The sequence below is a fragment of the Haliaeetus leucocephalus genome, unplaced genomic scaffold (assembly GCF_000737465.1).
Source record: "Haliaeetus leucocephalus isolate CR32 unplaced genomic scaffold, Haliaeetus_leucocephalus-4.0 Scaffold819, whole genome shotgun sequence".
NCBI lineage: Eukaryota > Metazoa > Chordata > Aves > Accipitriformes > Accipitridae > Haliaeetus > Haliaeetus leucocephalus.
The window spans coordinates 3,062,168-3,072,851 of record NW_010973255.1 but is presented as its reverse complement, the minus strand read 5'-3'; positions in this window follow the sequence as shown (position 1 = coordinate 3,072,851).

Here is a 10,684-nt window from a genome sequence, read left to right as displayed (position 1 = left end):
TGCTTGGAGTTTATGTTTGGCTTTGTGAGGAATTATTTATTTACCTTTTTGAATGCTGAAACGGATGACAAGACCCTAATCTCTTTTTCAGTGGAATATTAATAGTGACTATAATTGACTCGGTGTTTTTCATCCAGCTGGGCTAGAGAGTTTTAAGAAATCTGCTGCAACAGTCAACAGGTGAACGCCAGCAGCTCTTTTTGAAGCACATGGGGCAACAAAGAGGAGACTTTTCCAGCTTGATTTTCTGCCTCACACCATAGCAGTGGCAGCAGCGACTCCACCGAGGATCCCTGGCATCGCCATGCTAGGTGGGGGCTGTGCGTTATTCCCTGCTTTTGCCCTCGAACAGTTTGCAGCCTGAGGAAGAAACTTGAGAGAGAAGTCTGGTTTGCATGTCTTGTTTCTGCGTTCACTTCTGTGGAAGCATTTGGGTCCCATCAGATTTCTGACGACGTTGCTTGCGTGAGGGTGGCAGTGTCTGATGGGCATGGACTGAATGGCAAAGCTATTTCAGTAAACGTGTTTCCTGTCTGCTTTCCTGGTGAGATTCTGCATCAGAGACCTGTTTTCATCTATTTAGCAGCAGAATCAAGTGATTGTGTGCTGAGGGCTGTGAAGCAGCAGTTGCACTATTTTAGAGCACAGAGTTCTTTAAACAAGAGTAGCTTAATCATGAAAGGGATTATACACAGTGATGGGACTGAGCAGGAAATTGGATTTGCTGATGTAGGACATAACCGTCTGATGTGCCTGTGACTAGGAACAGTATGGAAAGGCACTGGACGCAAAATTATTCCTATCTAGTTCAGGGCAGACTTGCATCCATATTGATCCTCTGTATTGTAAGGCATCACATTGATGACTGCACAGGAAAGGTGATGCTCTTGTTCCAACTTGACAAGAGCACAAATCACAGCTGGCAATAATCTGCATTTCTTTGGACATGTGTGAAGAAGTTGCTGATGATTAGCTGTGCACTAAGATAGGATGAATCTTCAGCCTCTAGACTGACCAGCCAAGGGCTTGAGTTGAAGCACACTGGAGAGAGAAGGAGGAGACCCATTCTCCGCCTGTGCTCTGTTCCTGTGCTGTATATCCTGGTGATCTTTTAAAGTTATTTTTGTAGAAGGGAAGAATTCCCTTGAAACCTTTTCTAGAGGGATTGTACCTTTTTTTTCCCTCTCATTTAGTGCTTCTTTATTTAGTTCCATAGTAAGTTCCTTCTCTCTCTCTGTGGATAAGTATGATGATAAAAATACACAGGTCTTCACTCTGTCCCATTCTTTTGTTGTTCTGCCAAGTAACAGAGAAGATGACTTTGTTATCCAGAGAATCACTTTGAGGAATTGATTGGGTTGCGTGTGATAAGCTCTCCAGCAGTAGTTTGCCAGCATCAAAGCGCTGATTTTTTTTCTTTTTTTTTCTGTAATCCCTTAGGCAGATGTCATGGTGTTGTGGTTTAACCCCAGCCAGCAACTCAGCCCCACACAGCCACTTGCTCACTTCCTCCTGGTGGGATGGGGGAGAGAATCAGAAGGGTAAAAGTGAGAAAACTTGTGGGTTGAGATAAAGACAGTTTCATAGGTAAAGCAAAAGCCACGCGTGCAAGCAAAGCAAACCAAGGAATTCATTCCCCCCTTCCCACGGGCAGGCAGGTGTTCAGCCAGCTCCAGGACAGCAGGGCGCCATCACGTGTAACGGTGACTTGGGAAGACAAACGCCATAACTCCAAACATCCCTCCCTTCCTTCTTCTTCCCCCAGCTTTATATACTGAGCATGGCGTCATACAGTATGGAATATCCCTTGGGTCAGCTGGGGTCAGCTGTCCCAGCTGTGTCCCCTCCCAGCTCCTTGTGCCCCCCCAGCCTGCTCACTGGCGGGGTGGGTCAAGAAGCAGCAAAGGCCTTGGCTCTGTGTAAGCACCGCTCAGCAGTAACAAAAACATCCCTGAGTTACCAACACTGTTTTCAGCACAAGTCCAAATCATAGCCCCATACCAGCTACTATGAAGAAAATTAACTCTAGCCCAGCCAAACCAGAACACATGGAAAGATACAGACATATTTTTGTCAGTACTAAATGACAGACACCATTTAGTAAAAATTGAATTGCCTTGCAAAATTCTTGCAACTCTACAGTGCACTAATTCATGATGCAGATATTTTTGAACATTTTGGGTAACATAAAACTGACTCCTGTAAAAATTCCTGCATGCTCAAAAACATATTTTTGGGTGCTTGTATATACACTAAATAAAATTTTTCAAAGCATCTAAATACTTCTAGGCATTGAATCACTTCTGAAAAGGAAATTGAACATTAAATATGTTCTCACATCATGTAACCATGTTTGAAATGTATTATCTTAAAAAAAATTTAAACTGTCTCTGAGACACCAAAGTTAAGCATTTTCAGCTTTTCATCTCTTCCATCAACCCAAGGAACCTGGTCTAGGCCAGAGATATTCCCAGTAAAACCAAAAATATAGAGGAGAGAAACGGGGACTGAGAAAGCTCAGCATAGGTTAAGACAGGCTTCAACTAATCCAAAGAAGTTGGAGAACGGCAGATTTACCATGCTTGAAAGGGTCTCTCCTGATTCGGTCACCCCTAATCCCTAACAAAGCATATGCATCTGCATGCCTTCTCACAGACATTTTATGGGTACTGAAGGCTAGACATCATCACATACATTTAAATGCATTTACTCGGTTCACGGAGGTATGAATAGGTGTTCCTGCTTCTTTCAAGGCACCTGTAAGACACTGAATGCCTAGGTGATTTAAAAGCTGCTTCCAGAGTTGGGCATGACAAAGATTTAAAAACAGACCAAGAATGTTTCAGACAATCTTGTTGAGCTTGACATTGTACTCAAAATCTGAGTCATTAGCGATCAAAAACTTTCAAGGCTAACTGTTTATTTATCAGTACAACAGAACAGTGAATCAAAAGAAAGTAAGAAATATACTGTATTATATATTGATGTTCTTAGGGGTAGATTTGCAAATGGGGTGTGCTAGACACACAACTGAAGGCCTTGCTACACAAGCCCAATCCAGCAAAACAGCTTGTTCACACTTAACCCTTAACGTCCCAGATGCTCTGGCTGACCACTCATGATTTACTCTATATTGCTCTATTATTGACTGGAATGAGATTGCTCATATATTTAATAACTGCTGTATCAAAATATAATTCCATAAACCACAACTTTCTAGTTTAAGAACTAGTTTAAGCCTAATTTAAGAGCAAAATTTGTATCTGCCAAGTGATTTCTATTTGTTGAAAGTTTCCTCTCTGTGAAAACAGATGACTACTCTGCTCATCTCACCTGCCCAGTCACTCTTTGAGCATGGAAAATGTTGTGCGAGGTTGTGCGAGGATGTAAGGGTAACCCTTACATCCTGATGCAAACACATGAGGGGTTGACAACGGAGGTCATGGTGAATCAGTGTTTGGCCATTCCTTTCTATTATTTGGTGTGAGAGCAGGGTTAGGAACTCCTGAATCACAGCTTTGAGTCTCGGCACTTCCATTGTTCGACAAAGGTGTTTTTTGCATCATCTCATCTCTCTGGATGATGTGCTTATGAAGTATGATGACAGTGAGAAAGGCTAAAGAGAAGTTTTTCTAGAGTCTCTCTCTCCTAAAAATCACTTCTGGGAACCATCTGGGGGGACATTTTAGAGGTAGCTTTGGAAAGCAAAGCTGAGCAAAGACAGTTCTAGCATCAGATAGCCAGTCTCTCCTCTGGCTGTTGAGGCCAACATTACAGCGATCCTGCTGGTAATCAAGATTGTCTGAAGACAAACTGTCCCCAGCAGGACAATCTCTTACGGACTTATAAAAAGATTGTCTCTAATCTCTACTGCCTCTAGACAGCATGAGGAATTGCCAAAATGCGTTACATTCTGATAGATCCTGAGAGATCTCGCTTTGGGTTCAGCTTTGCCTGGAGCTGTCTGGAGGACGAGGCAGAAAGGAGTCTGGAATTGTTTTAGTGACTCCTGCTTTTGGCTTGTTTTCATATGCTTAAATTTGTAGATGACATGCATTGCTGAGTGATCTTGTAACCTTTTCACTATCAGGACACTTTTATTTGGGTATCCTTTACTGTGTGCACAAACTCAGCAAGCAGAATTGTATGCAACTGTACAAGTACACACAGTTATTTACTGGGTACTGCACATAGTAGATAGCTAGGAGTAAAATATGACTACACTGAATATTAATAAGCTCTTCAGCTTTCCTAGTTGTCAGTCAAGTTGGGAGATGTGGCCCTTGTTGCTGCTTGGGAGAGGCTGATCCTTGACCTTACCCAGTCACAGACACGTGGGCCACAAGATGTGCTGAGGATGAGCTTTCTGAACCAAAAAGCTCTGGATGGAGCATTGTGCGTAAGGGAATAGAGGCCAAGGCAGGGCTATGGATTCAGCTTCAGTTTATGCTACCCACTCTCCAAAAGCGTAGCTATACTATTTAACATATTTGCTCCAAGATCTGAGAGAAAGGTAAACCTCCTTGAGCCAACTGTTCTGTTACCCCTTCACTCTGAATGCTGTTGAGCCCAGTGTTCAAAATGACAACACTCATTAAGTAACGTCAATAGACAAAGAAGTGCTCTTTGGATATGAACTTTTAATCATTCTGGAAAACTCCATGTAGATATTCTCCCACCTGAGCTGATGCTGCTGGAAGCAACCAGACACCATCTCTCAAAACAAGAGCAAAGAAGAATACCTGAGACAGATGAACTTGGCTGCTCTTTCCACACCCAGTGTTGTGTGACACAATTTTCTATTGTGACAGTGTGTGACTCCACATCTATGAAATATTTTTCTGTTAAACAAGAAAATGTCTCAGGTAAGAGAAAAAATTATCTGTGACTTGGAGAGATGGAATTGTACTTAAAGTTTGTACAAAATAATTATCTACTACCATGAAATAATAATAAAAATACCTCTAGTTACATGCTGGAGAAGAGTTATACTGTTATTTTTACTGTGAAGCTATCGATGTAACTGCATGATTGACATAGAGTAACCAGGAGCAAGATTCAAATCTAGATGAATAATTTATAAATTCATGGTTTGTTACAATTTGAGCACAACGTTTAGCAAATTTCAAGGTGCTAAGGCCCACAGTTTAGGTTCAACAGTTAGCAACATTTTAATATTAACATTCAATAGAAAAGAAAATACTGCACTAGTTGTTTTAGCACTGCTGTTGAATGTTTTGCTGGTTTCTGCAGAAAACACTTTCATTCATCTGTCGAATTCAAAAACCCAAACAAATTGCAGAATATAATTATACACATACATGATGACAGCACATACATGATGGCTATCGAAGGTGTTGCTGTGCCTATTAATCTCTTTTATCTTTGTGACGATCTTTGCCTCTCAAAATCCCTTAGAATCCTACTAGTATTGGATCTATTTATGTGTACTTAATAAAGTGGAATATATTGACTGTGGTGCTATGTTCACTGGAACATTCTTAACACTTAATGTGGGACAAAAAGGATAACAATCCATTGATGTATTGGCCAAGAAGCCAATTAAACAAAAAGTAGGAGTTTATTGTTTGTTCCAGTGACCTGTGGAGTTGAACTAAATAATAAACCAGGTTGGAACTGCATATGTCCTGTCCATGACCACTATAAAAATTCTTCCATAACTGATATTGAAAGCAGTTAAGTCCAAATTATGTCATTTGTTAAGGATGGTAAACTAACAGGTTGATGCTTTCTTCTATATGGCCTCTTCATGGAAACTAAATGTGAATATAGATTTTCACAGCCGTAATAACATACATTAGGCTTAGAGTAGTGCTAAGAGACAGCAGATTACACTATGCCCTTTATACACATGGACAGTTTTAGAAAACCTCTCTCAGCTCTTTTTCCATGAAGACAATAGTGGTAATTGCTTGAGACTGAAGCATTTTTAGCTTGTTTCTGCCATAGCTTTTAGATGGTTGCTTTTTTCAGCTTGGTAAATAAAGAACTTGTGATGATTAGGTCAGTTCAAGGGATAAAGTTATCCTGGCATAATTAGCATCTTAAGATGTGCCTTCCAGCCTGACTGACGTGGGTTTTTCTATATCCTGAGATGATACGTCTGCTCTCACAAGCTTCCAGACAGTGCAATAGTAGCAATGTTCACTGGGGAACACAAAAGGAATTTGGCCATGCAGTCTAGAACCAGGATCTTGTACTATACACAGGGAAAAGGATCTGTGCAAAACTGGAGAAGTATCCCAGTCCTTTCAGCACAGATGTTACGGTATACACCCCATGAAAAATTCCAACCATACAGTTAAAAATGTATAAATGGACTAAATTCTCTGATATGTCATCTTTTTTTTTTGCAGTCAGTACAGGAATTCGGTAGGAAGGCAAAGGGACTTTTAACAGCTCGGCTGCATCTGGAGATGTGCTCCTAGCCATTAGCATCATTGGTTTCTTGGATTCCAATAAACTTGCAGCCCAAGTCCATCAGGTGAGTGTCGACAGTGAATCAGAGTAAGATAAGGTGCCCCAGGCACGTTCACTCTCAGGCTTTCCTTCTAACTTTTGAGCTCCACTGTGGCACTATTGTATGGGTTTTACTTTTAAACAGGTAATCTGAAGGGATTCTGGAGGTTATTTCCATTTTGTATTCCTTTCATACAGGTAGAGGCAGAAGGACATCCATAAGGTATCATACAGTACAGGTGACAGGCCCAAAAGCATGGGGAAAATGTAGGGATGATGGTTTGTAAGATTGTTCTTAATATCTGTTTACATAATTAGTTATTAGCTTAGAGAAACTTACATATGTTGGAATATCATGAAAAATAAAGTGATTTTTCAAAGTTTTACCACAGAAAATCCATTTTTATGTAGACAATTTGAATTATGTAGAAAACCTCAAAACTCTGCGAAGCAAAGTTAGCTGAAAAAGGGTGGGAATTTGAGTCTGAATGCTGTGGCGTCTTAAAGACATACATTCTTGACATATAGAGAGGCTTTTTAGTTTTGCAGAGAAGAGGAATGGGCTGGGGCAGCTGCAGCAGGAGGAACACATTTCTGGTGATGAAAGTATCATCTGATCCTTTGCTGAATGTTGAAGATTATAACAGTGCTGGTAGGAATAGGACATATTTCAGATAGCTTGTTAAAAGTAAAGAATACCCAACATGACCAAACCGGAAACTACTCTGCTTCCTGACAAGCTTTGTATTACCGTGTGATTTTCTGGGGTTTAAGGTGAATGAAATTATTTAAACAAGTTAGGTGAAACATTAAAAGGAGATTGCTTTGGAAAAAAACCAGAAATACTAAAGCTTCTGTTAAAGCTTGCATAGTCATGGATCTTCCTGAGAAATGAGTGCAGAATACATGTGACTGATATTGAGAGGGGGATGGCAGAAACATCATGTCCACGCTAAAGAATGAAAAACAATTTGGACTCGCACTTCTAGGGCAGCTGCATACCATGAACCAGATGCACATGAAGCAGTAGTTCAAGCACATACCAAACAGCATAAGCACCTGGAGAAAAAATGTCTATCCCAAACTGCTTTGGAGTCTTTGAGAGAAGCTGAGATTGCACTTTGGGGTGACGGACCAGGGGGTATGAAAACATAGAACTAAACTACAAGCAATAGCATTTTTCCTAGATGGCATCACAGACAAGGGAAAAGACCCTTGAGAGCACCACTGGAGTCAGTAGCTCTCCTGCATGCCTTTTGCTCATCAGGGTATCCACTGGGAAGTTTTAATCAAGCATGTCTCTGTTAATGACATGTCAGGGTTACTGACATGTCAGGACATACTAATGCAAGAAGTGGACTCACGGGCATAATCCAAATGTTCCAATGATTTCGAAAACTGATTTTGAAAATTATTAACCCACACAGAGTCAAAGGTACCACCTGGAGCAGGAGGGATTTGTACAAGTGTTGTACATAGTAGGCTTGTTTATTAATATAATTTTCTTGATGTAGGAGTTTACTCCAGTTAATGACTCTGCTCTGAGGATCCACACTTGTGACCTGAAAGCAGGGCTCAAGAAGGGTCAGAGGGGAAATGAAGGCTCGCCTGTTCCACCTGTGTGACCCATTCCCAGCCTGGGAACTGAGGAGACAAGCACCCTTCTGCTGAATGTTACTGCTGCAGCAGGCAAGTCATGACTTTTCACTTGCAAAATATTTGTCTGTGTTTTATTCTGTTTACCATCACATTTCCAAGTCTGCAGAACTAACTCAGGCTAAAGGTATCATGGAATGGGGACTGTGCTTTTGAAACAAAACTTACCTAAAAGAATGAACCGATAGTTTTCTCCTTATTTCTCCTGAGAAGCATTCAGAGACAGCTGCAAAGAGCGTGAAGCTGGGACAAGTTTCAGTAAGTGACCCCATCCATTTTTTCCAACCGGGTGATATTCAGCAATATGAATGTTTATGGGAGAGTGGGACCTGGCAATGCAACAGGGTGCTGAGAATAGAAGTTGGAGATTATGCTAATCATGCCACTAAAGGATTAGAGAAGGGCAGGTTATCTTATCACTTTTTATTTGTATTTTTTACTCTTCATACACAGTTTCTTGACAATTGTTCTGTTAGTTCTTTTGTGGAAGTTGGAAAAGCTGTTCTGTTAGCTGCTGAATGGTAGTGCTCCATCAATCTGCTCTATAAGCTCTAAAAACTCGTGGATCAATGTGATACTGCTATGGGATCAAAGGCAGAGTTTCTCAACTCATCTACAGGAACATGAGCTGTAATGCACAAGGGAGATTCTGCAGACCCAATGATTCGTGAGGCAGAGCTTATGAGTCAGTAGAAGTTTCCGTTTCTGATAAAATACGCAAGTCCTAAACCAATGTTTTTATTATTTTTCTTTTTTTTTTCCCAAAGTAAAACTATATTTCTATTGCTGATGTAATTTCTCTTTTTAAAATACAATTACATGATAAATCTGGCAAATGCAAAGCAGGTCCTCCATGGCACTAAGCAGATTTCTCTCATCTAAGGATTTGGCTTTAAGAGTTTTTTTAGCCCATCAATTTCAGCACAGTTTTACATGCTAAAAATACTAATCAAATCTAAGTAACAAATCTAAAAACTCCCAAATCTTTTTCTCCCAGATGATGTAGCTATTTTAGGTAATACTTGGTTTATATATACATCACACAAGTTTGTATACAAATGGTGACGTAAACTTTCAGACAAGCTTCTGCTCTTCGCTCAATCTTGTCTAATTGGTTTTCCATCATCCCCAAATATTGCCATTTTATGATTATAACCAGGTTTTTTTTTTGGTTAAGTGGAACATTAAAGAAAATAAAGCAAGAGTGAAGAGTAACCAAAATGTATTTGATAACATATAGACCAAAGATAAAAAGGTTCAGTAAATGTGGAGCTGCTATGCATCAGGATTCCTGCAACAGCCACTGCAAAATACTTGACTTCCCAAGAGTTGCCTGTGTCTAATTATTATCCCAGAGAAGCTTCCAAGCACTATTTTTTTCCAAGTGACACTTTTCTAAAAGGGTAGACTTTCTGTCAGTAGAAGACAGTAGGATTTACCATCCAGAAAGGGTCCGTCTGCCTAGATCTTAGAGGGCTCACTTAGGACTCCTACAGAAAGGTGGCTTTTCTCCATCTGTCTGTTTATACAGAATTATTTTCTTTTTAATGACTTGCTCTTATCAAAACGTCTCCAGATGATGTGGAAACAATACTGTGTATAAGCTACAGGAAAAAAAGAAATTGGAAAAGATAGAATTTGGATTGCCATCCCAAACCCTTCTCAGTCATCCCCCCAAAACCTCCCTAAATGAAAATCTTCTTGAGAAATGAGAAGGACTAAGGAGAAAGGGAGAGGTAGCATGTCTTCTTCAGTTTATCTTGATTCGAGAGGAGGAGGCTGTGGTTGCAGCAGGGTGTTGAAGGGAAATGCAGACAATTGTTAGTGCAATTGAAAAGTGCTTGGGACACTGGGGTCAATTCAAAGCTCCGCTGGAGATTTCCTGGGTAAACAAGGGGAATCCACTTGATCTCCTTATGACTCAGTTTCTTGTCTATAGAATAGGGAAAATAGACGGTATTGTAAGACTAGGTGCACTAAAGATTGCCCAGATGATCACAGGGGCTACAGAGAGGGGTTTTTTCAGCAATACTGCCACCCCTAGAGAGGTTCTGAGGCCATTTTAGCCAGCTCTGCAGCATGTTACTCCCTTGTCCAGTCTCGTGTACTACCCGTGAAAAGGAAAACAAAACTACAGCCAACCAGATTTACCAGGTATGGTAAATAAGTGGGTATGGTATGGTACAGTACGGCACGGTATGTTATGGTATGGTAAAAAAGTACTGATTTACCAGTGATTCTCAAATTTTCTTGGCAGTGCAGCCTATATACATTTCCTCACAGCATGCAGCCACCCATATAGCACATACATAGGAACTGACAACAGACTTGTTTTTCACATATCCCTCGGATTCAGCCGGCGGCTCCCCTCCTCCCTCCCAGGGATGACAGCCCGCAGGACTCCTGTGACAGCCCCCTCCCCAGCCTGCTGGAAGGAAACTTTTCCTTTCTTCTCCCATTCCTGCTGCTGGCAACGTTTGGGCTTTCCCTGCAGCGGCTCCCTCGGTTTCTCCTCTTCTTTTTTTCTTGGAAGCAGCGCTTGGGTGAA